Source organism: Micropterus dolomieu, linkage group LG19, assembly GCF_021292245.1.
Source record: "Micropterus dolomieu isolate WLL.071019.BEF.003 ecotype Adirondacks linkage group LG19, ASM2129224v1, whole genome shotgun sequence".
In the NCBI taxonomy this organism is placed as follows: domain Eukaryota; kingdom Metazoa; phylum Chordata; class Actinopteri; order Centrarchiformes; family Centrarchidae; genus Micropterus; species Micropterus dolomieu.
In genome coordinates, this window is record NC_060168.1 from 151,295 (window position 1) to 159,644 (window position 8,350).

Here is an 8,350-nt window from a genome sequence, read left to right on the forward strand (position 1 = left end):
GTTAAAAGTTTGAGTTGGCCATATTTATAGGTTCACATGATTATCTGCAGACTGTATAGCTCTTCACTACTTTGCACATATACCAGTCTGAGAAAGGAGTGTATAATGAATATTGCACATAAGTCCCACTAAAACTTATACCTGTTTTGTTGTTTATTTACTTAAATTGTAAAAGTCACCCAAGACTACCATGTATAGCAGTTGTGATGGTAAACATGTGTATACCTTATATTTTACATAATAAATTTATTTATAAAGTGCTTTCAATCAAAGTGCTTTACAAAAAATACAGTTAAAATACACTACAGTACAATAAAAATTTTAACACTAAAAAGTAAATACCACTTATACAAAGACATCAAAGATAAATGAACATTTAGGAGTCATACGCAGCAGTGAAAAAGTAGGTCTTAAGCCTGTCAGGAATTCCTAAACAGAATCCAGAAGCCAACCGGAGACAGAGAGCAGTTAAGGATGTTTATTAGTGTCGGTCAGAGCACGGTCGTAGAGGGCAGTCGCAGTCAGGCAGAGAACTTGAACTAAGGTCCGAGAGGTGCGAGAGGTGGGGGCTTACGGGCAGGCAGGGTAACGGGGATTGGGTCCAGAGATCAAAAACCGAAGGCTGGTGCAGGTGACTGGAGACAGAGAGAAACAAAGTTACAAAAAATAACAAATTAACTCAACAAGTAAGTTAATAAGAAGTTGACTGGTGCGAGTGTATACACAGAAAGACACAATGATCAGGCGGAGACTGGATGGCTGGAGGCAGTTTAAGAAGGCTGAGTAGATTGCTAGATGAAGAGCAGGTGAGTGATCAGGGATGGGAATTGGGTGAGTGAGTGACCCAGATCCGTGGACACGCCCCCCTTTCGCAGACTGTGCAAGGAGAGGGGAGAAGACAGAAAGACAACACAAATACCAAAACACACAAAGCATCCTGCAGTCACACCAAGGGGAAAAAATAATCAAAACTCACTCATTCACATACCAAGAGCCTAGGGCAGGGGGTCAAGGCCTGGGGATCGTAACACATGCCAGTCTAATATCTGCTGGGAGACTGTTCCATAATCTTGGAGCACGAAACGAAAAGGCTCGCTCACCAACTGTTTTCTTCCTAACCTTTGGTACGGTCAGAAGTCCTGTCCCGTGGGAGCGCAGCAACCGCGTAGGCACATAAGAATTCAAAAGATCAGACAGATATAATGGTACAAGGCCATTCACTATTCTGTACGTTAACAACAAAATCTTAAAATCTGCTCTAACCTGAGCAGGGAGCCAGTGCAGTGAGGCCAGCACAGGAGTTATATGTATGTATTTGGATGATCCAGTGAGAGTACGTGCTGCAGCATTCTGGACCATCTGCAGACTTTGCAAACTTTTCTTATGCAGCCCCGAGAACAGTACATTACAATAGTCCAGCCTAGAATTAACAAAGGCCTCAGAATCTTTAAGTGCCAATATTGATCTAATCTTTGCGATTATTTGGAGATGAAAGAAACCTACTTTTGTCACTTTAATATGCAAGTCAAACAAAAGTGATTGATCAAAAACGACCCCAAGATTCTTTTCTCTATCCTTGCAATGAATGACCAAATCATCAATGAATAGAGTAAAATTGTCAAACAAATGACCTAATCCAGTTAGTCAAATAGCTATCATTTCAGTTTTTGCTGAAGCAGGAAGTTTGCTGATAACCAGCTCCTCACAGCAGCCAAGCAAGTCAATAACGTAACCGAATCAGATGCATTCCCAAAGCTATCCCAAAAGAACGAATGATCTTACCCAATGGCAAGTATAACGAAAACAACAGTGGACTCCCTTCAAGTTTTTCAAGTAAGGCTTATTGTTACAGAATGGTGGCCCATACACGGAATCTGGATTAATGCCGGCAGCCATGGAGTCCTTAATGTAGGTCTCCATTGCCTCCTTTTCTAGCCTGGAAATGCTGTATAGGGGGACTGGTGGGGAACGTAGGGCCAGGCAGTAGCTCAATAGTACAGTCGTAAGGGTGGTGTGGTGGAAGGGAAAATGCCTGTTGTTTGCTGAATACCTCCAGGATGTCATGGTAATCAGCAGGGAACTCCTGAGTCACGCGGCAGGCTACCTGGCTGAGGACAGACTGAGGCAGAGCAGATTGCAGACAGCTAGCATGACAGGTAACACTTCCAGCTTGTTATTTTAGAGGAGGTCCAGTCAATGTGTAGATTATGTTTGGTTAACCAATTGTTCCCCAAAACTAGTGGGATAAAAGGTGAGTCAATAAAACAGATCTGCTCATGGTGGTTACATGACAGCAGAAGTAGAAGCGGGTGGTAACTTTGGCGAGGAGTCTTCCATCTAAAGTGCTAGCCAAAGTAGGGAGCCCAAGTTGTTTCACTAGCGTGGTAAAAAACTCTCATCCGCACAAGAGTCAATAGCTAGAAACTCTTGGGATTGACCTTGTCAGGAGACAGTAGTGTGGCGTTAAGTCTGGTGACAGGAAGACAGAAGCACAGTAGCACGGCTCGCTAAGCTCCTTTCCTTAGTTAACAAGCCTTCCTTTTTGACAACCGGTTGGGGCAGAGAGATAGTGACCCAGCTGGCTGCAGTAAAGGCATCTGTTACTGGCAATGTGGCGCTTACATTCCTTAATGCCGAGTTGGTTCTGGCCCAGCTGCATAGGTAGATAAGCCCATTCCAGCACCTCTCCCTGCAAAAATCCTATCAGGTAAACTATTTTAGCTTTCTCAGTGGAGTATTCAGAATATCAAAAATTAGACCACATTGTATTAGGAATGTTTTACATCGACCTAAATTGCCATCAGGCCATTCAGGTAGGGAGACCCATGGTTCACGAACAGTGGAGTGACAACTGCTACGTTGGCTTGAGTTGGAAGGTGGGTCTGTAAATCAGCCGCTGGGTCCATGATGGCTGGATTGTACTATCAGGGTTCAGACCAGTACCCAAAAGCAGACTGGAGCCAGGTGCAGGTGTAAAGTAATGGACTACCACCTGATGATGATGATAGCGTTGTAAATGCGTTTTCACAGTTCCTTACGTTGTGCTGGGATGAATTTAGAGGCCACAGTGTGCCCAATCTGAACACAAAGCTAGATGATTCATTTTTATGTGAGGTATTGCAGACCCATGAGTACATGGATCAATCCATTTTCTGCAACTGTAAACCCTAATAACAAAGCTTAATGGTGTGCACAAGTCTTTCTAACCCCACACTAAATGGTTTCATGATATAGCACCCACATATGCATTCACAAGATTTTGTTTATATAACACTGCGCACAACTTTGTAGTACAGCCCACAACATGCTAAGAGACAAGCATTTTGTAGGACATTATTGGGAATAAATAAAAAAGTAGCTTTTATCCTCTCCATTCCTCCTTTGCAATATAACAAAATTACAAAGCGGACCCCTACAGATTTTCTCCCCAGAAGCTAATAAGAATTGTGATCATTGACCTCCTGTTTTCTTCTCTGACATCACAGGGTTTTGCATACTCTAAGATAAAGCAGCTTCCCGGGAGGCCGGGACTTCTTAGGAATCAGAAAATTAAAACAAAAAGAAAAAACAACAACCTTGTTCTTGTAATACTGTGCATTTTTCGTTATTTTTAGTCTACAGTATGAGAGAAAAACAGATGGAACAGACACATTAAAACTGTATATATCTGCGAATAAACGTAACGGCTAAAAACTTGATTCTGTTTCTTGAAAGAAAGAAAATGAACTCTTAATACTAAACTTCTATTTCTGAGTCAAAATTGGCAATACTTTGGTAATTCTGTCTTTTGAAAATGAATGATGCTGCTTGAAAAACAAAAGTCAAAATAAATTGTTCTGCTGTGTTATATTGTTTATTTATATTATAAATGTATATTCTGTTATATTTTTGTGTAACTAAAACAGATCTGGTTTTGGTTTGTTGAAACATGAAAGTGCCTCATCACTTCAGGTTTTAAATTAAAAGCAGTTCAGGAAGTGTGTCTGTAATCCACACTACACACTGGTCCTAAGCAGGTTTCAAGCATGTAGTGTGTTCTCACCAGAAAAGTGACAAAATGAAGAATACCTGAACCAGACAGTATATACACTATACAGTCTGTTTTCGAGTCTGCTGTTGATGGACACTATTATCCCACAATGCAATCCACATGGGAAATTGAGAAACTTGAACTCGCTTCCCCACAATCCTCAGTGCTAATCAGCAAATGTAGGTGCACTCAAAGCTTTATATGTCAACACTGTTTGACAAAATGGAATGAAGTCAAGCTAAAACACAGCATATGTGATTTGGACAAAGATTGTGTAATGTTTTTTTGTAACTTCATCACAAATATAGGCTGTTTATAGGTGTCTTTAAAGTAGCTTGGATAATAGATGGATAATATATTTCCTGGATTTCTTTTTGTGAAGCAAATGTATCAATTTTCAGACCTGGCTCTAAAAATTTAAATCAATGCTCCACAGAAAAAGGGTAGAGCACTTTGCTCCACCCAAATCACGCCAAGGGCCCAACTTCTTCCAAATCAGACACTTTCTTTTTCACACTTGGAGATTTTTTCAAATTAACTTCAGAGTAAAAATGCTGCTGGCAGTTTGAAAGAAGAAGATTAATATGAACACAGCCCACAGCCACACTGCTTAGACTTGTATTTGCATACACAGGCTAAGCTAGCTTAATAGTGACTGACCTCTTATCATCTCGACACACACAGAAAGCAGCTGTAACAGTTTTTGTTAATGTGTTTTCTAAAGTGAGAGAATTAAAAGGGGACAAAAAGGCGAGATAAAGACAGTCTGGAAATTGTGATTGCAGAGACAACACAACGGACAATAGGTAGGATTTGATTACAGTTACGTTGCTAGGCAACCACCAATATCCTGTAAGACCGCAAATTCTGACATGTTCCCAAAACAGAAGAGGCGATCAAAAAGAGCTTGCTTTGCTAATTTACACTCCAATCTGCATGGAAAAGGGCAAGAAACTGAGACAAACCATTTAATTTGAATGGAGAGCCTGATGAAGTGGATCACAAAATACCCCCAACAGCTATTCTCATTCTCAGCACCTAGCAGTTTGTCTGTTTTCTGCCATTCACAGACTTTCTAAAAAGTAATTATATAATAATCTATCACATTATACCATTTATTCTTGAGCAACCTAGGGGCAATATGCAAGAACAAAATACTAATAAGATCTACGATCTTAAAAAAAAAACTATTCATAAAGAAATATTCTTTAAATTACTGAGCATCACTAGAAAACCATTTCAAAAGAAATGTTGCCAGTGTAAAACTGCTCTCTGTTTTCATGCTAAATTATATCGACCAAAAAAATGTATGATGCAAATAAATTGTAGTTAAACTGAGCAGGAATGATGCCAGCTCTCAGTAAATCAGCAGACTGCATCACATCATGTCCCCTGCCGCTGTTTTTGGCCAGCAGTGTGAGCTTGAGTCGGTGCTTCTGTTTGGGGCAGAGCTTTCTCCAAGCCAGCTGTTTTCTAAATCCAGATGGAATTCAAATACAAACTTTGGTTCAAAAAAAGTTGTGAAAAAGCACAGCACGCCACCACCATATGGAGTAAAGTGGAAGTCACTCCTCTTGAGCAGGATCATCCACCTTGAATTAAGCCTTTTAAAAACTATTCCCACCATTGCTGCGCTGCAAGTAAATGCTGAAGAGCTCTTGAGCAGTGAAGGCGGGCAACTGAGAATAGCCCTTCATTAACCACTCAAGAAGTGGATATACAGGGCCCAAGAGGGGTGTCGCTTGATTCATCCTCACACTAAAAAATAACGTGAAATAACACTTGGACTTACATAAACAATGTTGTGTGTGCTTGTGTGCGTGAGTGTTCCCCCTTGTACTCCTGATACTCTAGTGATAATTAACCAGGAGGTTCAAGTGTCAATATCAAGTTGTGCTTTCTGTTTGTGTGTGTTGATGCTGTTTTCTTGCCCCAGTATAGTTTCCAACTGGTTTAATCACTTCAAAACACACCCACACGCCATATATTATGGTTGAATACCACCTACGTCTAGAGCCGGAGGGTTTTCAGTGGAAAATGCTGAAGTTTGTAATAGTTAGCTCCTTTATCTAAGAAGGTAACAGCTTGAGAGCCCAAATTAAACCGAAGATAAGCGGTTTTGTTTTTATTGTAATCTGTAGAAAACCAGTGTTGAGATGAACTTATGAGGCTAATTCATTCTAATTCATTCTAAGTCATTTTAATTGCCATTTCACAAATACTCTCTCAACCATTTAAACTTAGTGGAGGAACACCTCAAGGTTGACCGTTGAGTCTTATGCTTTTTGTTTTGTCATTAGAACCTCTGGCCACATTGAATAGAGAAAACCACAACATCAAAGAATTTGCAGCCCCAGTAAAATAAGTCAGAGGCTTTACCTTTAAATGTTCAGTGCCATAAATCAACTTATTCTACTTTGCCCTTTAAATGGTTGCCTGATGGAATGTGTTATCTTGGTGTCACTCTGAAGTCCAATATACTCATAAATAATGTCAAAGATGACAATTTGTGATGGAAATCTCTCCTGCTAACTATTTGGAATAAAGCAGATAATTTAAAGATTTACGTCTTACCGAGGATTGCTTTTCTCGTGGCAGCTATTCACCTTGCATTGGATAAAGTTTTTTTTAGAGTTTGGCACAATATTCAAAGAATTCATATAAATAACAAGACACCTAGGGTTAGCCCTTAGAACTTAAAGCAACATTAAGTAAGATTTAGTATGATTCGGCACCCCTACTCTTTCAAAATGTAATTCACCGCTGTCGTAAATAAAGACAGCTATACACGTGCATTTGCTCCAGTTACATTACTTATGATGAAAAACCTTTGCTAACACAGCCAAATAGCAAGCAAGTGTGACAACACGTTACATAGCAAGCCAACTACTAAGTTATTACTTACAAACAGAAAGAATGTCAGCTCGGCGTCTGTATTCTGGCACCTGCGCGCATAGCGAGGCACACATCGCCAGATAGCTAAACACTCTTGATTAACTTGACTGAAAGTAGCACTAGATGGCTTCAATGACGAAGGAGCGTAAAGTTGGTTGTCAACGTGCACTTGTACGTCCGTTTATTGAAGACACGGCACTCAATGTGATCAAGTTGTTGAAGTGTAAAACTGCAAATAATACAAAAGTGACTATGAAATAATGTACGTAAATAATATGAAATACAATTAAATATGAGCAGAAAGAAATTCTATAAACATAGATGAAACAATCTACTCACAAACAAAGCTTTCCCAAGGTTAAAACAGGCAGATGGAGCAAGATGAAGTGAGGACTAGAAGCATGCTGTTCTCTAGCTTGTTTCCAGGAAAATGGCTGAACCGATCATGTGACTAACAATCAATGTGACTATTAACAGCCAATGAGAATGCACACATCTAAAATGACTAGAACAGGTGACATTTACTCAATGGCCAACAGGAGGTGCTACAAACACTTGAACAGAATGAATGCATGTAACATAACAGTCTGTCTTGTAGCCTTTTATTTCATGAAGATCTTACCAAAGTCCGGGAGCCTCTTGCTTGGTCACCCTTTTTTCTTCTTAGCTTTCACCGTAAACAGCCGCTTTGGTCTCTTTGCTTTTGCCATTAGCTAACATTATGTCCAAAGAGACTGCTGAGCGCGGTTATGTTGCCCTCTTGCCCTGCTCCGGCACAACACCGGCGCCCTTCTCCACCAGCTGTTATTTTATAGTAGAAAAGTTACAGATTGTTGCATGGTCACTTGCCACTAGCATACTTGTCTGGCTTACTAGCAATTTAGATTCAAAACTTCACATTTATGTGTGTTCCTTGTCAGAGGAGATATGCCGCAGGATGTAGAAGGGCTTCAGGGACACCTATCTCAAAAAAAAAAGAGGGGGTCAAAGGTGGAAGTACTCTTCAGTCCTGTCTTTGCTTTTACCCCTTTATTACCCCAGTAGAGACGAGCAGTGACATGGGGCTGCAGGTCAAGGAAGACCACCTGGTTTAATCAGGTGATCTCGCTGAGATCGAGATTTTTTTAGCAAGAGAGACCTGAATACGGCAGATAGTAAGAAAAAAAAATCATAGTTACATCACAACATATGGCCTCAGTCACAGACATCACTGTTTCCATTATTTGGCGTTATGTTGAAACTCAAAAGCTAAATATTATTATGGCTGGAACTGTTTGCATATCTTCCAAACAGACAACCAAGACATCTTTTTTTTATATTGTCACCTTACAGACCCGCCAGACCAGTCATCCAAAAGCCTTGAGGCGGAGTCTCAAAGGGCTGAGAAACCACAACAGTACATGGCAAGGATTGTTTTTCTGGTAT

The 8,350-nt window shown here is 40.3% G+C and overlaps 1 long non-coding RNA gene across 1 annotated transcript; it reads right to left on the reverse strand.

The window, feature by feature from the left end:
- Positions 1-463: 463 nt before the first annotated feature.
- Positions 464-7,317, reverse strand: LOC123957970. The gene is made up of 3 exons (XR_006821952.1): positions 7,265-7,317; positions 6,936-7,154; positions 464-635 (listed from the first exon to the last, which is right to left on the reverse strand). It is a non-coding gene; the product is annotated as an uncharacterized LOC123957970 (long non-coding RNA).
- Positions 7,318-8,350: the final 1,033 nt, after the last annotated feature.